The sequence below is a fragment of the Sapajus apella genome, unplaced genomic scaffold, assembly GCF_009761245.1.
Source record: "Sapajus apella isolate SASKATOON/1434 unplaced genomic scaffold, GSC_monkey_1.0 scaffold10, whole genome shotgun sequence".
Lineage (NCBI taxonomy): Eukaryota > Metazoa > Chordata > Mammalia > Primates > Cebidae > Sapajus > Sapajus apella.
Genome location: NW_022436950.1, coordinates 11380967 through 11402967, shown reverse-complemented (window position 1 = coordinate 11402967; position 22001 = coordinate 11380967). Strand labels below are relative to the sequence as shown.

Below are 22001 nucleotides of genomic sequence, written 5' to 3'. Positions count from 1 at the left end.
TATCTTTATATTTTACTCTCTAAGATCAAACAACATGGATAGGTTTTACTAATATGTATTTAGGAACTTCATTAGTTCTGCAAGAGTACTACTGTTTACCTTTTGATATTTAAATTGTTTTACTTTTAAGTACTGAGAATAGTCCATGTTCAATTTTTTTTCCTCCAGTGTTTATATGGTTGAACTCTGCTAGATCCTCTCTTCTTCATGGAATTGCTGCTGCTTTGAACTATCACTTGCACTGATTCAGGGAATCTTGGATCGTTTATTAAGTAATATATCATAGAGATTATTACCCATCAGTCATAGAAACAGTATCATTCTTTTAAACTGCTGATATATTACATGGCCGTATACTATTATCTAGTTAAACAGTTTTCTACTGGTATATACTTAAGCATTTTGAAGTTCTTTATTTACATTTCGGTTTCTCCTGTAAGAAATCCACTGGAATGGGCCAGGTGTCATGGTCCACACTTAATCCTCCCATTAGGCCTCCCAGAGTGCTGTGTAAGTCCAGCACTTTGGGAGGCCTAATGGGAGGATTGCTTGAGCTCACAAGTCCAAGACCAGACTGGGTAACATGGTAAAATCTGATCTCTACAAATACAAAAATTAGCTGGGCCTAGTGGTATGTGCCTGTAGTCCCAGCTACCAGGAAGACTGAGGTGGGAGAATGGCTTGAGCCCTGGAAGTGGAAATTGCAATGAGCAGAGATCATGCCACTGCACTCCAGCAGGGATGATAGAGTCAGACCTTGTCTCACAAAACCAAAATACAATAAATAAATCCACTGGAATGGATTCTAATATAGGACAGGAAAGCCAGCACAGCTGTTTCATCAGGGACAGTCACAGGAACAGTCTTACCTCTTTTGGCTCCTTCATACGCTCAGCTTATGGCATCTATTCTCAGTGTCACTTTGGGATTCACGTCTGCTGTAGCTCCAACCATCATGTCCAAGCTTCAGGTAAAAGGGGGCTCTGTCCAGCTGAATCAGATCTTTTAAAGGAATTTTCTGCTGGTCGCACAATAAATATTCCATTTCTATTTTATGACCTACAACTTTTTCACATTGCCATGCTTAGGTGCTAGGAAGGTTGAGAAATCCTCATTGCAGGTATCCACATTCATGTTATGTTACTGAGAATAAAAGAGTGGAGAATGCATAGATAATGATGAACCTCTGACATACTAAGATAAAATATCTGTAAACTTTTAAGCGTAGTAAATATTACACCATATCTATATACTGACAGAACTTCAAGGACTTGGATTTGTTATTGGATTCAACTTGTTAATATGTCTTTTAGAATTTTTTAGACTATATTTGCAATGACAATTGGTTTGTAAGGTTTTTTTTTTTTTTTTTTTTTTTTTTTTTTTTTTTTTTTTTGGCAATGTTCTTGTTCAGTTTTGATATTAGGGGCATGCTGCCTTCCTAAAGCAATTGTGAGGTGTTTCTTCCTCTAATTTTTTTTCTTGACTTAAATAATGGCTTAGGCTGCAGAATACAGTGTTAAATAGCAGTGGTAATACAGAAATCCTTGCCTTTTTCCTTACCTCATGGCACATAATCCAGCCAATACAAGAATGATGTTAGCTGTAGGTTGTTGGCAGATGCCCTTTGTAGGTTTTGGTAACTTCCTAGTTAGTTAAGAGCATTATTTTCCTCATCATGAATGAGTGTAAAATTTTGTCAGCTGATTTTTTTCTTTACCTATTTAAATGATCCCATAGTTATTTTCATTTATTCTCTTAATATGATGAATTACATAAATTAATTCTCAAATGTTTAACCAATCCACCTTGTATTCATGGTATAAACCCTAATATAGTATAATATATTATTTATATATCGCTGGATTTAATTTGTGAATTATAGTAGTTTGCTAGAGTTCTTGCAACAAAATACTACAGACTTGGAGGCATAAACAACAAATAATTAATTTTCTTACAGTTCTAAGGCTAGAAATCCAAGTTCAAGGCTTCAGCAGGGTTGGCTTCTCCTGATGACTGTTCCAGGCCTCTCTCACTGGTTTCTTCATAGTCATCTTCTCCCTGTGTCTTCATGTCATCTTCCCTCCTCATTTGTGTCCACATTTCCCCTTCTTACACCACTCATATTGGATTAGTGCCCACTTTAACTACCTCAATTTAAACTCAATTATCTGTTTAAAGAACTTCTTTCCAACTACAATTACATTCTGAGGTACTTGGAATTAGGACTTCTACATATAAATTTGGGATAGTCAAAATTCAGCCCACAACACCAATACTTGATAAATATATATTTTTTAATTATATTTTTTATTATACTTTAAGTTCTGGGGTACATGTGTAGGATTGTTACATAGATATACACATGACATGGTGGTTTACTATGTCCATCCCCCCCGTCATCTACCTTAGGTATTTCTCCTAATGTTAACCCTTCCCCAAACCCCCATCCCTTGTTATCCCTTCCCAGCCCTCCACCCCCCTACAGGCCCTGCTGTGTGATGTTCCCCTCCCTGTGTCCATGTGTTCTCATTGTTCAATTCCCACTTATGACTGAGGACATGAGGTGTGTGGTTTTCTGTTCTTTTGTCAGTTTGCCGAGAATGATGGTTTCCAGCTTCATCCATGTCCCTGCAAAGGACACGATCACATCCTCTTTTATGGCTGCATAGTATTCCATGGTGTATATGTGCCACATTTTCTTTATCCAGTCTATCACCGAAGGGCATTTGGGTTGGTTCCAAGTCTTTGCTATTGTGAAAAGTGCTGCAGTGAACATACGTGTGCATGTGTCTTTGTAATAGAACAATTTATAACCCTTTGGGTATATACCTAGTAATGGGATTGCTGGGTCAAATGGAATTTCTATTTCTAGATCCTTGGGAAATAACCACACTGTCTTCCACAATGGTTGAATTAATTTACACTTCCACCAACAGTGTAAAGTCATTTCTATTTCTCCACATCCTCTCCAGCATCTGTTGTCTCCAGATATTTTAATGATTGCAATACTGATTGGTGTGAGATGGTATCTCAATGTGGTTTTGATTTGCATTTCTCTAATGACCAGTAATGATGAGCTTTTTTTCATATGTTTGTTGGCTGCATAAATGTCTTCTTTTGAGAAATGCCTGTTCATATCCTTTGCCCACTTTTTGATGTGGTTGTTTGTTTTTTCTTGTGAATTTGTTTAAGTTCTTTGTAGATTCTGGATATTAGCCCTTTGTCAGATGGGTAGAGTGCAAAAATTTTTTCCCATTCTGTTGGTTGCCAGTTCACTCTAATGGTAGTTTCTTTTGCTGTGCAGAAGCTCTTTAGTTTAATTAGATCCCATTTGTCTATTCTGGCTTTTGTTGCCATTGCTTTTGGTTTTTAGTCATGGTGTCCTTGCCTATGCCTATGTCCTCAATTATTGCCTGTTTTCTTGTAGGGTTTTTATGGTGTTAGGTCTTATGTTTAAATCTTTAATCCATCTGGGATTAATTTTTGTGCAAGATGTAAGGAAGCGGTCCAGTTTCAGTTTTCTGCATATGGCTAGCCAGTTTTCCCAGCACCATTTATTAAATAGGGAATCCTTCCCCATTGCTTGTTTTTGTCAGGTTTGTCAAAGATCAGATGGTTGTAGATGTGTGGTGTTACCTCTGAGGGCTCTGTTCTGTTCCATTCGTCTATTTCTCTGTTTTGATACCAGTACCATACTGTTTTGATTACTGTAGGCTTTTATTATACTTTGAAGTCAGGTAGTGTGATGCTTTCAGCTTTGTGTTTTGTTTTGTTTTGTTTTTTCTTAGAATTGTTTTGGCTATTCGGGCTTTTTTTTGGTTCTATATGAAGTGTAAGATGGTTTTTTCTAGTTCTGTGAACAAGGTCAATGGTAGCTTTGTGGGGATAGCACTGAATTTACAAAGTACTTTGGGCAGTAAGGCCATTTTCACAATATTGATTCTTCCTAACCATGAGCATGGAATGCTTTTCCATCTTTTGTGTCCTCTCTTATTTCCCTGGGAGGTATTTTTTTTAATTTATATATATATATGTATGTTTATATACATATAATTATAAAATATGTTAATTTATATATATATATGTTTTATTGCACTTTAGCTTCTGGGGTACATGTGCAGAACATGCAGGATTGCTGCAGAGGCACATACATGGCAATGTGGTTTACTGCCTCCATCCCCCTGTCACCTATATCTGGCATTTCTCCCCATATTATCCCTCCCCAACCTCTCTACCCCTCACTGTCCCTCCTCTATTCCCCCCCAACAGACCCCAATGTGTGATGCTCCCCTCCCTGTGTCCATGTGTTCTCATTGTTCAACACCCCCCTATGAGTGAGGACATGTGGTGTTTGATTTTCTGTTCTTGTGTCAGTTTGCTGAAATTGATGGTTTCCAGATTCATTCATGTCCCTACAAAGGACATGAACTCATCATTTTTTATGGCTGCATAGTATTCCATGATGTATATGTGCCATATTTTCCTTGTCCAGTCTATCATCAATGGGCATTTGGGTTTTTTGGAGATAATATTTTTAAAGTATTTCTTTACAAGTCTTCGCCTTTCTTCCTTCCCTCTCTCCTTTCCTCCCTCCCTTCCTGCCTTCCAGTTTTCTGCCTTCCTGTCTTCCTCTTTTTTAGTGATGTCTGCTAGGTTTTGTTACCAGGAATATGCTGGTCTCTTATAATGATTTCAGTAATGTTCACTTCCCTCTTGTTTTCTAAAAAAAATTTTGTAAGATTTTGATGTTACTGATTTTTTGCAATTTGATAAAACGCCATCATTGTCTGGAGTATTCTATTTAGGAAAGTTTTTGACTAATAACATTATTCTAAAATTTTATACAACTGTACAGCTTACTTATTTCTTTACAAGTAAGCTTTGACAGATTTTATCTTTCAAAGGATTTGTGCATTTTAATGATATCATTAAAAATATTGGTAGAGCTTATTATAGTATTCCCTTATTATTCTTTCAATATTTGTAGAAACTGCAATGATGTTAGCTCTCTCATTTTTGACATTGATAATTTGAATCTCCTCACTTTTATCCCTGATCAGTAAGATTAGAGGTTTATCCATTTTTTAAATCTTTACAAAGCACTAGTTTTTCTTTTATTGATTTTTTGAATAGGTTTTCTGCTTTCTGTTTCATTGATTTCCATTCTGATCTTTCATATTCCCTTTCTTCTTAAGTTATGTTTAATTTGATTTTCTTTTTCTTTTTTCTTAAGGTAGCTGCTGAGGCTATTGCTGTGAGACCATTCTTCTTTTCTAATATAGGCGTTAAGTGCTATATAATCCCCCCCCACCCCCAGCACTACTGTAGTAGCTAGTGGCATGCCATAATTTTGACATGTTGTGTTTTTACTTTTATTCAATTAATGATGCTTTCTAATGTCCCTTCTGATTTTTTCTTAACCCATGTTTCATTTAGAAATTTAAATTTTGTTAATCCAACATTCAGGGAATTTTCAGGGATCTTTCTGCTACTGATTTCTAATTTAATCTCATTGTGGTCAGGAAACACACATATTAATAGTACTTCTAGCTCTTTACATATATTGAGACTTGTTTTATGTCTCAGAATATGTTATATCTAAGTTAATGTTTCATGTACATTTGAAAAGCATGTGTATTTTGCTGTTTTGGGCTGAAGTGTTCAATAAATGTCAATTAGATTGAGCTAGTTAGTTGGTAATGTTCAAATCTTCAACATCTACTTGTTTTCTGTATAACTGTTCTCTCAAGTATTGAGAGAATACAATTAAAATCTTTAACTATAATTGTAGATTTGCTTAATTCTCCTAGAGGTTCTAACAGTTTTTATTTAATATATTTTGAAGTTGTGTTATTAATTGTCTATATGTTTAAGATTGTTATATTTTCTTAATGGGCTGAAACACTTAACATTATAAAATGATTTGTTTATCTTTGGTTATACTTTTTATATTTATCTAACTAATCTTCTATTCTTGTTTGTCTCTTTTCATATAAAAATTTTAATATTTGTCTAATTGGCTTGCTTGATTTTTTGATTTTTAATTTTGTGGGAACCTAGTAGATGTATGCTTGATTATAACCTTCTATTTCTGAGACTTGCGGCTGACATATTTCCAATATCATGCTATATATTTTAATCTTTTCAGTCCTGAGGTTTTATTATACCTAGGTAAACAAATTCGTGATTTTCTTTTAGTGTCATTCATGCATATCTGCTTTCCACGTATAATATTAATTTAAAGGTGTATTGATCTGCTTTCTATTTTTTTTTTTCAGGCATACGTTTTTAATACATCTGGGCTCTAAGTTCCTTTAAGAAAATATATTTCTAGTAGTAACTAAATTTATGCTATGTTATTAATAGATATTAGTTTTTGACAGTACAATTTACATAAGCCTAGCATTATGAAATGCCATTATTAAATGTCATTACTAAGCAAAGCTCATTTTAAAAATCATAAACATGACACTACCTTTTGTTGTTATACAGAGCAAATGACATACCAGTTATTCATTATTACTTGTTGACCCAAATTGAATTTTTCTTTATTGAAAACTTGAGGTTACAAATTTTATGTTGTTAGGTTTTAGTCTCTCCACATTGTCGTTGCTCTTTCCTCTGTGTAACACTAACTGAGACTGATGAGTGATCTGAATGGCTAATTGGCTTCCTTCTTTTTTCTTGAATCATTGTCCCACCTGAGTTCCGTGAATTGAGTCCAGGAGCTGATCAAATACAAAGAAAGGAAACAAAGATGTATAGAACTGCAATGAAAATCCCTTCCTTTATATAGTTAGTTTATGTAAGCCTTCCATTAGCTCTTTGACTTACATATTGATTAATTTTAATATAAGAAATGCTTATTACGTGCAGCCAGTTTGCTAAAAGCATTCTCTGGGCTATCTCATTAAATATTTAAAATAACCTTTGAGGAAAGACAGTGGGTATTAAGAAATTATAAAATATGTTATCATGTAGTATGAAATTATGTAAAAAGAATAATAATATGTAATATAATGTTACATACCATAACATTATTACATACTATAATACTATCAGTTACAATTAATTTACCCTTTAAAAATGCTTTGTAAAAAGAAGCATGGTTAGCATGTAGATGTATTTGGAATATAAATGTTGTGCTTATGTTTTCTCAATTATCAAGAAAAAGAAATAATTAATAAGAAGAGTTTTCAGAAAGAAATAAAAATACAGACTGTTACTATTTGCAATTAAGCCAAGAACCCATTTGAGGTATAATGAAATGGGACAAAATTCTCCTTAAATGTGACACTGTGCATGTACCATTTCTTGATTCCTCAACTCATGTGGATAATATTATAACATGAAAAGTTGTATGCAAATAAAACTAGCAGTTCCTAAACACAGAGAAATCTCTGCTTTTCCTACTTCATCATGCAAAAAGTACTAAGGACAAATTTGTGGATGGCTTGAAGATAAGCATAGAATGCTTGCAAATAAGACAATAAACTCAGCCTTCATGTTTGTGAATATTGTAGATCTAGCATATTTCCCATTTATTTCGTCATGAAAAAAGTTAAATGCTTTAGGTCTACATATATCCTCATGTGATCTAAATACATGATTATTGCCATATTGGAGGAAATAACAAAACGGAGAGACTATCAACTCAACCTCCTGGTGTATTCATGTTTGTAAATTAGCTTGGAGAGTTAGCACCATGACAGCCTCCTGCTTTGAGTGCTTTCCCTTGTCCTTGCCAACATCAGAAAGAGTTGTCCCAATCAAGGTAACCAACAGAAAATCTGCAGTGTAAACTATTAAGTAATTTGCATATGCTCAAAAAATGAGCAAAGGAGGGCAGCCAATTACAGTTAGTCTAGTGATCTGACTTCTCATTCCATTTTCTTGCCTTGAGCTCCCAAAGCCCAGGACTCACCTCCAAATGCAAGGTTCTAGAGGCCTCTTGAAAGTCAGCAGGAAATGAGTGTAAGCCCCCAAGAAGCCTATGGCTGATGAGATCATTCTGGAATACTAAAGAAAAAATAAACTATATATCCCAGTCTGATTGTTTTATTTACTTCATATTCTGTTTTCCTTTCTTCCTTTTTTTCAATGAGTCTTCATGCTTTAAGTATGCCTAATCTGCAAGATATATTTTATAAGCTAATTCTAATTCTAAGTCTTTTCATACCCCTTTGTGTATCTTCTGCCTCAATAAGTTTTCAAAATTTCATGTGGCTTTAACACTGGAAATTGGAAAGAGAAAATGAATAATTAAGGAATTAAAGAAACTACTTTTACAATAAACAGGAATATAATTTGCTTTTGTCTAATTACTTTCATTAAGAGAAAATTTCTTAAAATTTATTTGTATTCTATTGCTGATAGAGGATGAATCAAAATCATCATAAGTTGGGGTTCTAGTCAAAAGCAGTTTTTTACCTGGTTAAATAATTCACAGGAGATTCCTATCTGTGGTTATAGCTCATGAGGGGACATTATATATGCCTTTTTATATGTCTTAATATTGTATAAGAGATCTCAGAAATTCATATTCAACAAAAACTAATATCAAGATAATTTCTCTTCAAGTTTTCCTGTCCTCAGTTTGTAAATCTTTATTATGGTTTAAAAATAAAATGACTCTTCAGTAATTTTAGAACAATGTGATTGCTGATATTTACCCCTTTCCATGACCTTACCACAAATCTAAATAAAGATTGTGATTTAAAAGCATCCGTGAGTCTGTTGTATGGCCTGTCCATATTTATTGAATCTCAGCTTGAAAACAGCATTATATTTAAACAACAACAGAGCCAATGCTTGTTTTCTTCCCTCGGCCAGATGGTGCATCATCTTGGGAAATGGTGTAACCTGTCACAGTGTGTAAGTGTGATCTTGTGTGAAAAAATTCTGCAAGCTTGGGACACTATCTGTGCCCAAGCCACATGCTATCTCTCATTATTCTAAATAATTAAAATTTTGTATTTTCCATAACAACACACCATTGAGATTAACAATTAAGAATCACAGACTAGGCTCAAAGAAACATAAAATTTTTATAGTTGAAAAGCCGTCTTCTCTAATTTTTTCTATCATATTTACATCCATCTGCTTTAAGAATATGCTAAGACCCAAAGAAGGTATTTGCTCTTGCAAACAATAGAATACTGTGGTTATCTGTATAGAAAAACCCTATGCATTTAGGCTTACATATAGACTTTCTTCTTATGGGCCAGAAAAATTCATAAAACCTAAGGATTTATTTTTTAATTTTTTTTTCTTAAATTTAATGATGAAATTTTAAGACAAATCATCCTGTTCTTGGAGTCAAAAGGTCTGAGTTCAGGTTCTAATTTTGTAATTTTTTAATGACCTTAGACGAATAATCTACACACACTATTGAGTATGAATCAAATGGTGATGTAAAAAAATCTAAACCACATCATTAATGTTATAATTGAATGGGACAATTTTTGGAAAGTAATTACTGAACTGTAACATTATGACTAAATGACATTATTATTTTAAGAAGGAAGGTACCTTTTTATCTTTTATATCTCTTTTGTTTTCCTGAGTTTTCTTAAATTTGTAAATGAGATTGCTGAGAAAAATAGCTTGAAATAGTTTAATAATTTTCCAAGTGTAACAGTCAGTGTCTAGCCAGAATAAGAAACCACTCTAGGTCTTTCAAGCAGGGGGGAGTGTAATATAGGGTATTGCTTACACAAGTGTCAGAAGAGCTGGAGGAATGAATGTGGCAAAGAGGCCATTAGAGGAACCCAAGAGATCAGGAGCTTATTCAAAGAGCTGGAAGCTGTTACCATCCCTGGGCTGGACCTCAGGTCTTTCTTGCCTCTGCTTTGCTGGAGGCAATGTCACTGTTATTGCTGCTGCTTTGAAACTGCACCATTTGTGTGCAGCATGTAGGTGCACTGCCATGTTGGTCCTTTTCTCTCTCTTCCAATGTCCTTCCAGTACCAACCTTTGGCAAATAAACTAGAATATAGCTGGCAAGTGAGTCTGGAAATGCAATAAAAGATTATTTGTCTTTGTCAGTAAAAATTTTTACCCACCCTGACATCAGAGGATTGACTGGAGTTGAAGGCCAATACACCATACAGACTTCATGACAATTTATTTGAGCCGCTCATGATTTCAACTAGTAAGTCCATTAAATCCATTTAGTTGTAGAGTTCTACTCATCTAGAAAGCTCAGCCTAAACAATTAATAAAGAATGCTAACTTTCTTGTACTTAGTGTCGGTAAAGAGGTCTCTACAAAAATGTTTGCAATGAGACTTTCAACATAATATTTGAAGAAATACTCCTCAAAATATAAGCCATAGATCACTTCCATCAGAATCTCCTGATGTACTTGCTAATTATATATATATATATATAATTATGTATGTGTATATATGAATATACACACACTATACATATTTAATGTTATGTTATCAGTATTATATTATACTTACATATACTTGGTATTTTATTATTTAATAGTTGTTAACAAATGGAATATAGCTAGCTAGTTAGCTAGGTACATAGATAGTTGTAGCTATAGATATAGATATATGCAAACTCTTTCCTAGATATTATAAATCAGAATCACAGATTATGAACTCTGAGAACCTTCATTTTATTAAGCTCCCTTTGGTGGCTAATGTCCAGTCAGAATGACAAGTGATTATAATACTTTATCTTTTATAAGCAAACAGGGATACAGGGCAGGAAATTGCTTATACAGGTGCTGTACTCACTGATTTAGAGACATGATTTTCAGTGACTAGATGGTGAAATGGACTAAATTGTTTCACCCCCAAATTCATATGTGGAAGCACAACCCAATCCCCCATTGTGACTGTATGGGAGGTTATCTCTAAGGAGGCAATTAAAGATAAAAGAAGTCATAAAGGTGGAGCCCCTAATCTGATATAACTGATGCCCTTATGAGAAGAGGAAGAGGCAGCAGAGCTCTTTCTACCATATGAGAACATAGCAAGAAGGCAGCTGCCTGCAAGCCAGAGAGAGTCCTTACCAGGAATCAACAGGTTGACACCTTGGTCTTGGATTTCCCAGCCTCTAGAACTGTAAGAAAATAGATTTCTACTGTTTAAGCCACATAGTGTATGGTATTTTTTATGGCAGCTGAGGCATACTATGATAGATGTGGAGCGACCGCATTTTATTCTCTCATTCAAACCTTTCCTGACTCTTGCTTTGTGAATTTCCATCTCAGGCTCCATTTATTTTGTATTGATGCCTGACACCCTGAGTAGTAGAAAATATAGTCTGAAGCACTCTCAGAAGTCAGTGGCCAGACTGCACTTATTGTTAGTCCTGTTCCCATGGTAGCCACCCACAGAAATGCTGCTGCTTCTACAGTGAGCTGAGTTTGTACCGTGTTTGCAGCTGCCCCTCATGACTCTGAAAGGAGCAGCTGGTCATAGTTGATGCCAAAATTCAATCCAACCCACTCCATAAATGAATAGTTGCCCAGCAGTTTTGTCTTATGTCCAGCGAGACATCATTTTCCCACTCTAAAAAAACTAATATAATGATCATGCAATGAATGCTAAGTGACTTTCATGAAAATACCCATCAACATCTCTACTTTTGGAGAAGATGATTAAAACCCATTAAAAAAACCACAAAGGCACAATGATGAGGTGCCACTTCCAAACCTTATCTATCCTGCCTTCCTCTCTCAGAATCCTGACCCCCCACCCCATGAGGTTGCTCTTTTTAAAATTTTATATGGTTTTCTCAAAGAAAACCCATTATTTAATTCACAATGCAGTACTACCAGGGTTAGTAAACTCCTTAGAGATTATCTTTTAGTCATTTTCAGTAAGAATTTTATGTGATCCATGCTGTTTTGCTTGGCAAAATCTCTCAACTACACCTGTACTTTCAGTGTTTTTCCAATTATGCAAGTCTACATTGTCTGGGGGATAGTTGCCTCATAAAAAGCCCTTTGAGAACAGAATAAGGACATAATTGCAGACAATGCTAGCTCAGAGGACAACTGAAGGCAGGGAAGCTTTGTTTTCTGTTGCCTACATTATCCAATACAAAAAAGGAGCATAACTACTTCCTTTCACCCCCTTCTAGAAGTGCCGAGAAGAGAAGGAAACTGGCAGATATGGGTGTCATCAATTTCATCAATGACCAAGCACTGTGCACTCTATACTAGGGAGAGGACATGGGCTCCAGGCTCTGTTCTAAGCATGTTCCTTCTGGGCCTTATCTCTCTTATCTATAGAATGAGAATCTAAAATTAAAGGGTCTCTAAAACAACTGTACCTCTCAAAAGTCAGGAGCTTTTCTTTTTCATGGATTCTGCCAGCTCCTGCTCTGAGCACTTTTTAAAAAACTATTTGTCTAATGAAAAACCTTTAGAAGTCATTATTGATGAATAAAATACATACAAAAAAAGCATACTCATAATAGTATAGCTTGATGAATTTTCACAAACTCATCACATCTATGTAACCAGTGCCCAAATTAAGAAACAGCATGTCTCTGCAACCCAGAAATACACTCATGGCCCTTCTTAAATCACAACTTCCTGAAGAGTGTTATACATAATATAAGCTAAGGTAAATTTCAATACAGTGTGCATTGCCGGGGGTGGGGGTGAAAGCATTTCATAGTGATACAAGAATTGATTGATTAGCAAGACATAATAATCCTAAACATGAACACTTTAAGGGCTTTAAAATACAAGGAGAAGCAAAACTCTGTCCTCTGTTTCTTCAAATCAGAAAGACTGCAGGTATTCTTTTGGAGTTTTAGTCACTCTTCATGTAGCTGAATGCAGCCTACCATCAGCTAAAAACCCTTTAAAATATGGGAAAGTGATACCATGCCATGCTCTTATTCTACCTGATGTCTCCCATTTAAAATCTGTTTATTTTTGCTATTTTCACGTGAATTCAGGCTTTAGCCCTCCTTTACCACATCCCACCCTCCAGGGATTTTGTCAGTTATGTGTATGATAGTTGTCCTGGAAAAAATTTATTTGGCCGTTTTAGAAATGGAACACTCACTGACGTTTTATGTATTCCAGTGTAGAGATCTTACGTATCTTTCATTAGATTTACTTACAAGCTATTTGATATGTTTAAATACTATTGTAAATAAAATATTTTTTCTTGAAATTTTAATTGTGTATATATAACCAGAAAAATACAATTGATTTCAGTGTATTGACTGTGTGACCAATGGCTTGATAAATTCACTTATTCTAATGGTTTATTCAGTAGATTCTTTCATATGTCCAGATTGTATTCAATCACAGGTTCTATAAAGAAAGACAGTTTTAGTTCCTACTTTTCATAACTTACACTTTTTATTTATTTATCTTGCCTATTGTACTGGCTAGATTCTCTAACATAAATTAAAATAGAATTGTTCATAGTAGATGCTATTTCCTTTTTTCATTTTCAGAATAAAACTTTTAATATTTTTCCCTGTGTGACATTGATGTCTGTTTTTAAAGGTACCCTTTATCATAATTTTAAAAAGTCTATTTTTTATTTTTAACTTACTGAGTGCGTCTCTTCTTAAATATGTTTACTTTATTAAAATTTTTTTCTATATATTTTTATATGAATATAGAATTCTTTATTCTTTAAGTGTGTAAAATTACAGTGGATGGTATTTCAACCATTAAAGACCTCTTTCAGCCATAGAATACCATCACTTGGTGACATCTTACTATCTATCTAACTGGATGTACATCTTCCTACCTGTCTACCTCTATCTCTATTATATTTGCTTTTAATTTTAGGAAACCATCAGTCTTTTATAACATCTTTCAGAGACTAGAAACATAATGGGCATTTCACAATTTTGTTATATATCTTGGTATACCATTTTCTTCTAGCTTATGTTGTTTGTGTTGAAAAGCCAGCTGTTACTCTTGTTGTCATCCCTATGAAGACATTGTCAAGAAATATTGCGTGTGTGTGTGTGATTGTGTCTTGGCTTTTATAATTTCCTCTTTTTATTTAGTTTGAGCAGCTTTCCTATGATATGGGGAGGAGTGCCTCTCTTTGACTTCGCTTTGCTTGGATAGCTCAGAAGTTTATATAACTACAGTATAATACATATTTTATGAATTTCAGAAATTGCATTGGCTGTTATGTCTTCAAATATTGCTTCTGCCTTGTTTTTTTCTACTTTTTTTCTCTAGGGCTGCAAGTATTAGAGCAGTAGACTTTTCACTATGTCCCATGTGTCTTTTATGTTCTTTTAAAAAATTATTTTACCTTATTTGGTTTCTTTGTACTTCAATCTTTTCTATTGATTTATTGTTATGAACTAAATTGTGTCCCCTCCAAAACTCATATGTTGAAGACTTAATCCCTATAGCCTCAGAATGTGACTGTATTTGAAAACAAGGTCTTTAAAGATGTGATTACATTAAAATGAAGCCATTAGGATGGGACCTAATGTACTCTGAATCGAGTCCTTATAAGAAGAAGAAATTTGGGCGCACAAAGAGACACTAGGACCACCTCATGTAGAGAAAAGACCTTGTGCAGACACAGAAAGAAGATGGCCATCTGCAAACCAAAGAGAGAGGTTTCAGAAGAAACCAAACCTACTTACACCTTGATGTCCTAGACATCTAACTTCCAGAACAGTGAGAAAATAAGTTACTGTTGTCTAAGTCACCCAATCTGTGGTATTTTTGTGGTTTTGTTCTCGTAGCCCTGGTAAACTATGTTTTCCATTTGCTGATTCTATCTCTAGCTGTGCTTATTCTCTTAAAACTATCTATTGAATTCTTAATTTAAGTTTCAGGAATTCAACCTTTAAAAATGATTCCAGTTTTAAGGTAAAATTATCTATATTTACCTAGTTTTAAAAATTATCTATATTTACTTACTAATATTTTAAAGTCTAGATATGATGATTGCAATGTCAATAACTTACAATGCTGTTTCTAACATCTGTAATTTCTCCTTATTGGTGTTTATTTTTTGTTTTTATTTCCTTGCATGGTGTTTGATATGGTTTGGCTCTGTGTTGCCACCCAAATCTCATCTCGAATTATAATCTCCATGTGTCAAAGGAGGTACCTGGTGGGAGGTGATTGGATCATGAGTGTGGCTCTTACAATAGTGAGTGAGTTCCCTTGCGAGCTGATGGTTTTAAAGTGTGGCAATTCCTCGCTCTCTCTCTTTTCTGCTACCATGTAAGACAGGCCTTGCTTCCCCTTCACCTTCCACTATGATTGTAAGTTTCCACACGTAGAAAAGCCATGTAGAAGTATGAGTCAATTAAACCCCTTTTATTTATAAATTGCCCAGTCTCAGGTAGTATAAAATGAATGAATATAGAGAATGTGTTATTTGTTATTATTATTTAGTACTGAACATTGTATGTGAAAATTGTAATGACCTGGAGGATATAATGACCTAGAGGATATTATCTTCCTAAAGGGAGGATATCTTTTCTAATATGCAATTAGAGTACAGGCATATAAGCATGATGCATTTGAACTTTGTTGATTTTTGGATTGCCTTTACTTTTAGGATGCAGCCCTGTAGAAGTTCCTATTAAAATTTTGAACCCCTCCTCATCAGCAGCTCTGCAGTCTAATTTTGTTTTTCTAACATCATAACACTGTTAAAACTCTGCTTCAATATGAAGCCACTTAGCATCTACTTTCTGCCTCTTTCCTGAGCATTTCTTCCCTGATGGTTTATTTCTTCTGACATGGACAGCTTAGGAATTTTCATATAATTCAATGGCAAAGTATATTATAAGTGTTATTCAATTCTCTGTGGATTATTTTTTTTTTCTACTTCACCACTTTATTTCTTTTTCTTGTATCTGGTTGTGTTGGTTGTCCTGAAATCCAACATCTGCTTCTAATGTCCAGTGAGATTGTCACAAACCCCAGAGAAGTACTTTCTTTTCAGCTTCTGTGTCCTGTGATGTGAATTAGCCAATACCCAATGTTAGCAGTCTTTTCGCCTCAGTGAGTTTCTCTTTTATTTAGGATGTTGGCTGGTAAAGACCTTACTGCTTTATTGCTTTCTGATATATTCCAATAGTTTCAAAATTAATTTTATCCAGTTTTTATAGTTGCTCTCAGCAAGGGTATTGATATGATATCAACTGCATTGTCATAGTCTAAAATGAAAGTTTCTCACTGTTTAAACATTTATAGTATTAACGTCTTTGGTTATCTCAATGTTATCTTCATTTTACAGACCAGAAAAATCAAATAAATAAGAGCATAAACAGCTTGCCCAAGGTCACATAGTAAATTGCAGAGCAATATTTCAGCAAAGAAAGTTTGACTCCAGAAGCCACGCTTTTTACCACTATGCTATACTCCAAATGAGATAAAACTCAAATACTAGTGGTACACACACACACACACACACACACACACACACACACACACACACATATACACTTCATATATATATGGAGTGAGACCTTGTCTCAAAAAAAATAAATATATAAGTATATTTTAAGACAAGGTCTCACTCTATTGCCCAGGCTGGAGTGCAGTGGCATGATCACAGCTCACCATAATCTCAACCTCTCAGCTGAAGAGGTCCTCCAACCTCAGTATCTGAGTAGCTGGGACTATAAGCACATGCCACCATGCCCAGGTAATTTTTATATTTTTAGTAGAGACAGGGTCTCACTATGTTGCTCAATCTGGTCTTGAACTCTTGGGCTCAAGTAGTCACTCACTTTGGCCTCCCAAAGTGCTTTCATTGCAGCCCCTAGCCTATATTCTTATTTATCTCTTTAAATAAAAGTTATGTCGGTAGATGATATTACAGGGCCACTACCACAGCCCTATAGCATCTCAGTCATCACAGTTATGTTTCAGGAAGTCAAGGCAAGAAATAGTGGGTAGTGTCTAAATAAGAAAAGCACGTATTACTTCCCAGAAATTCTAGCATATAGCTGCTTATATTCCCCTGAGACTCCCTTAGCTGTCATGGGCACTCTTAGATCCAAGGGAATCTGAGAAGAATCTTATTTGTTGACTGTGCTCAAGTATGCAATGAGCAGCTAAACAAGCTGAATACGTTTTCAGTTTAGATTGCAAAAGCTGTCATACAGATTTTACTTTTTTTCATAAAATAATTTTCATCATCCAATAAAAAAATGTATAAGCAGAACTCCTGGTTCTATTCCTGCAATGATGATGTGCTCATATCAAGCACAGATTGTCTGTGTACATGGACACAGATGATTCATTTGGTTCTAAGAAAATCCCAAAAGACTGCAATTTATTTTCCTGTAATAGCTTGTATGAATTTGCTGTGGACATGGCCCAGTTTATGAAGACTGTGTGAGAAATGAAACAGAGGCTATTGTTTTATTGAATTTAGAGATACTGTACTTTCAAAAAATTAATATATTATATTACATTTATTAACTTTTGAATGTTAAAATAATTTATTTGTGAAATACTTTCACTTGGTTATGTTGCCTAACATCCTCACATGTTGCTAGATTCTGTTTGCTAGTGTTGTTTTAGATTTCTTTATCTATATTCATGAGGAATAATGGTCTGTACAGTAATTTTCTTGTGAAGTTTTTGTCTGGTTTTGTAATCTGGGTAATACTTGCCTCAAAAAATAAATTGATGTTTTCCTTCCTTTTCTGTTTTTTTTATTTTTTGTGAAAGTTTTTTTTTTTTTTTTTTTTTTTGCTTTTTTTTCACTTTTATTTCAGGCTCAGGGGGCACATGTGCAGGTTTGTTCCATGGGTAAATAGTGTGTCACTGAGGTTGAATGTATGAATGATCCCATCCATTACCTAGGTGGTGAGCACAGTAGCTGAAACTTTTTCAACCCTCAACCCCTTCCTGCGCATCTCCCTCCAGTAGTCCCCAATGTCTATTATTTCCATCTCTATGTCTGTGCATGCTCAGTCTAGAAGTGGGAACATTTGGTATTTGGTTTTCTGTTCCTTTGTTAATTCACTTAGGATAATGGCCTCCAGTTATATTGATGTTGCTACAAAAGACATAATTTCATTCTTTTTTATGGCTGCATAGTATTCCACAGTGTATATGTACCACATTTTCTTTATCCAGTCCACCGTTGGTGGGCATCTGGGTGGATGTCATATCTTTGCTCTTGGGAATAATGCTGCCATGAACATATGAGTACATGTGTCTTTTTGGTAGAAAGATTTATTTTCCATTGGTTATATCCCAGTAGTGCAATTTCTGGGTCTTGCAGTTTTTGTTGTTGTTGTTTTGAGATGGAGTCTTGCTCTGTCACCAGACTGGACCACGGTGATGTGACCTCAGCTCACTGCAGTCTCTGCTTCCCTGGCTCAAGCAGTTCTCATGCCTCAGCCTCCTGAGCAGCTGGGATTACAGGTGTGCACCACCACACACAGCTACTTTTTTTTTTTTTTTTTTTTTTGTATTTTTAGTAGAGATGGGGTTTCTCATATAGGTAAATTGTATGACTCAGGAGTTTGGTGCATAGATTATTTCACCACCCTAGTAATAAGCGTAGTATCGAAAAGGTAGTTTGGTTCTTACACTCCTCCACTTCCACTCTCAAGTAGATTCCCACAGCTGTTCTTTCCTTCTTTGTGTCCATATGTACTCAGTGTTTACTGTCACTTAAAAGTGAGAACATACAATATTTGATTTTCTGTTCCTATGTTAGTTTGTTTAGGATAGTGGCCTCCAGCTCCACCCACGTTGCTGCAAAGGACGTGCTCGTGTTTATTTTATAGATCCAAACTATTCTATGATGTATATGCACCACCACCTTTTTTTTTTTTTTTGATCCAGTCTATCATTGGTGGGCATTTCGGCTGACCCCATGTATTTGCTATTGTGAAGAGTACTGTCATAAACCTACATAAGCATGTATCTTTATGATAGAATGATTTATAATCCTTTGGATATATACCCAATAATGGGATCATTGCATCAAATGGTAATTCTGCTTCAAGTTCTTTGAGAAATTGCCAAACTGCTTTCCACAATGGCTGAACTAATTTACATTACCACCAATATTATATAATTTCCTTTTCTCCACAGCCTCACCAGCATCTGTTATTTTTTGACATTTTAGTAATAGCCATTATGACTGGTGTGAGATGGTAACTCACTGTGGTTTTGATTTGAATTTCCCTAATGATTATTGAAGTTGAGCATTTAAAAATATTTTTTTAGCCATATCTATGTCATCTTTTGAAAAGTGTTCATGTTATTTGCCTACTTTTTGTTGAAGTTTTTTTGGTTTTTGCTTGTTAAATTGTTTAAGTTCTCCAAAGATTCTGGATTATTTTACCCGTGTCTATACATAGTTTGCAAATACGTTCTCCCATTCTGTAGGTTGTCTGTTTACCCTGTTAATAGTTTCTTTTGCTGTGCAGAAGCCCTTTAATTAGCCCCTGTTTGTCAATTTTTGTTTTTTTGCAAATGTTTTCAGCATCTTCATCAGGAAATCTCTGCCAGATCCTGTGCCTAAATAGTATTTCTTAGGTTATCCTCCAGGGTTTATATAGTTTTAGAGGTGACATTTAAGTCTTTAATCCACCTTGAGTTGATTTTTGTATATGGTGTAAGGAAAGGGACCAGTTTCTGTCTTCCATTTATTCCATCACCATTAATTTAACAGGGTGTCTTTCTCACTGCTTTCTTTTGTTGACTTTGTCAAAAATCAGATGGTTGTAGGTGAGCAGCATTATTTCTGGGCTCCTTATTCTATTCAATTGCTTTATATGTCTGTTTCTGTAACAGTGCCAAGCTGTTTTATAAATGGAATTACATTCTTGATATGGCCCTCAACTTGGATGTTGTTGGTCTATAGGAATGCTACTGATTTTTGTATGTTGATTTTATATCCTGACATTTTGCTGAAGTTGTTTACCAGATCTCAGAGTTCTGGGGCAGAGACTACAGGCTTTTCAGGAATAGAATCATATTAGCTGCAAGCAGGAATAGTCTAAGTTTCACTCTTTCTATTTAGATGCCTTTTATTTCTTTCTCTTGCCTGATTGCTTTGGTCAGGACTTCCAGTACTGTGTTGAAGAGGAGTGGTGAGAGTGGGCATCCTTGTCTTATTCTGGTTTTCAAGAGGAATGCTTCTAGCTTTTCCCATTATGTATGTTGTTGGCTGTGAGTTTGTCATAGATGGCTCCTATTATTTTGAAGTATGTTCCTTCAATGTTTAGTTTGTTGATGGTTTTTAACATGATGTGACAGTGAATTTTCTCAGAAGCCTTTTCTGCATATATTGAGATGATCATGCGGTTTATGTTTTAAGTTGTGTTGATATAATAAATTACATGTTTTGATTTGTGTATACTGAACAAACCTGGCATACCAGATAGAAAGCCTACTTGAGTGTGATGGGTTAATTTTTTATGTCTTGTTGGATTCAATTTTCTAGTATTTTATTGAGGATTTTCTCATCTATGTTCATCAAAGATATTGGTCTGAAGTTTTCTTTTTTTGTTGTGTCTCTGCCAAGTTTTTGGTAGCAGGATGATGCTGGATAGAATGAGTTAGTGAGGAGTCCTTCCTCCTAAATTTTTTGGAATCATTTCAGTAGGAGTGGTACCAGCTCTTCTATACATCTGGTAGAATTACGTTATGAATTCATCTGGTCCTGGGCTTCTTCTGATTATTAAACATTTTATCACTGATTTAATTTTGAAACTCATTATTGGTGTGTTCAGAAATTTAATTTCTTCTGTGTTCAGTCTTAGGTAACTGTATGTTTTCAGGAATTTGTCCATTTCTTCTAGGTTTTCTAGCTTGTGAGCATGGAATGTTCTTAGTAGTCTCTGAGAATTTTTCTTTTTTTTTTCTTACAGGGTGAGTTTTCACATTCCCTTTCTCTCTCTCTCTCTCTCTCGGTCTAGCTGTTAATCTATTCATCCTTTAATCTTTTTTGTTTATTTTATTTTTTCAAAAAACAACTCCTAGATTCATTGATCTTTTATGTGTTTTTTTTGGTGTCTCAATTTCCTTCAGTTTCTCTCTAATTTTTATTATTTCCTTTCCTCTGTTTGTTTTGTTTTGGGTTTGCTCTTGTTTCTCTAGTTCCTCTAGCTTGACGATAGGATGTTATTTTGAGATCTGTTTTTATTTTTTTCTTTTGGCATTTATGAGTGCTATGACTCTCCTCTTAACACTGATTTAGTTGTGTCCCAGAGATTCTGACATGTTATATCTTCTCATTAATTTCAAAGAATTTTTTTATTTCTGTCCTAATTTCATTATTTACCCAATAGTCATTCAGGAACAGGTTGTTTAATTTATATGTAACTGTGTAATTTTGAGCTATTTTCTCAGTATTGATTTGTATTTTTATTACATTGTGATCCAAGAGTACAATACCAGTGATTTTGGTTTTTTGAAATTTGCTGAGGATTGTTTTATGTCTGAATGTGTGGTTGATGTTAGAGTATGTGCCATATTTAGATGAGAATGTGTATTCTATTGTTTTGGGTGGAGAGTTCTTTAGATGTCTATTACATTCATTCATATTGAGTTTGGGTCCCGAATATCTTTTGTTAGTTTTCTGCCTCAGTAATCTGTCTAATACTGTCAATGGGGTATTAAAGTGTCCCAATATTATTGTATGGTTATATGAGGCACTGTGTAGGTTTCTAAGAACTTACTTTATGAGTCTGGGAACTCCTGTGTCTTGTGCATTTATATTTAGGATATTTAGGCCTTATTGTTGAATGGAGCCTTTTATCATTATGTGATGTCCTTCTTTGTCATTTTGACCTTTGTTGTTTTAAAGTCTGTTTTGTCTGAAGTTAGAATAGCAGCTCCTACTTTTAGTCTGTTTTCTATTTTCTTGGTATATTTTCTTCCATCCCTTTATGTTGAGTCTATGGGTATCACTGCATATTAAATGGGTCTCGAAGACAGCATACCATTGGGTCTTGCTTCTTTATCCAATTGCCAATATGTGCGTTTTAATTGGGGCATTTAGCCCATTTACATTCAAGGTTAGTGTTAATATG

At 34.8% G+C, this 22001-nt stretch overlaps 1 long non-coding RNA gene across 1 annotated transcript; it reads left to right on the top strand.

Annotated features, from left to right (window-relative positions):
- The first annotated feature begins 503 nt into the window (after positions 1-503).
- Positions 504-21494, top strand: LOC116551503. The gene is made up of 3 exons (XR_004268972.1): positions 504-514; positions 16887-16892; positions 21367-21494. It is a non-coding gene; the product is annotated as an uncharacterized LOC116551503 (long non-coding RNA).
- Positions 21495-22001: the final 507 nt, after the last annotated feature.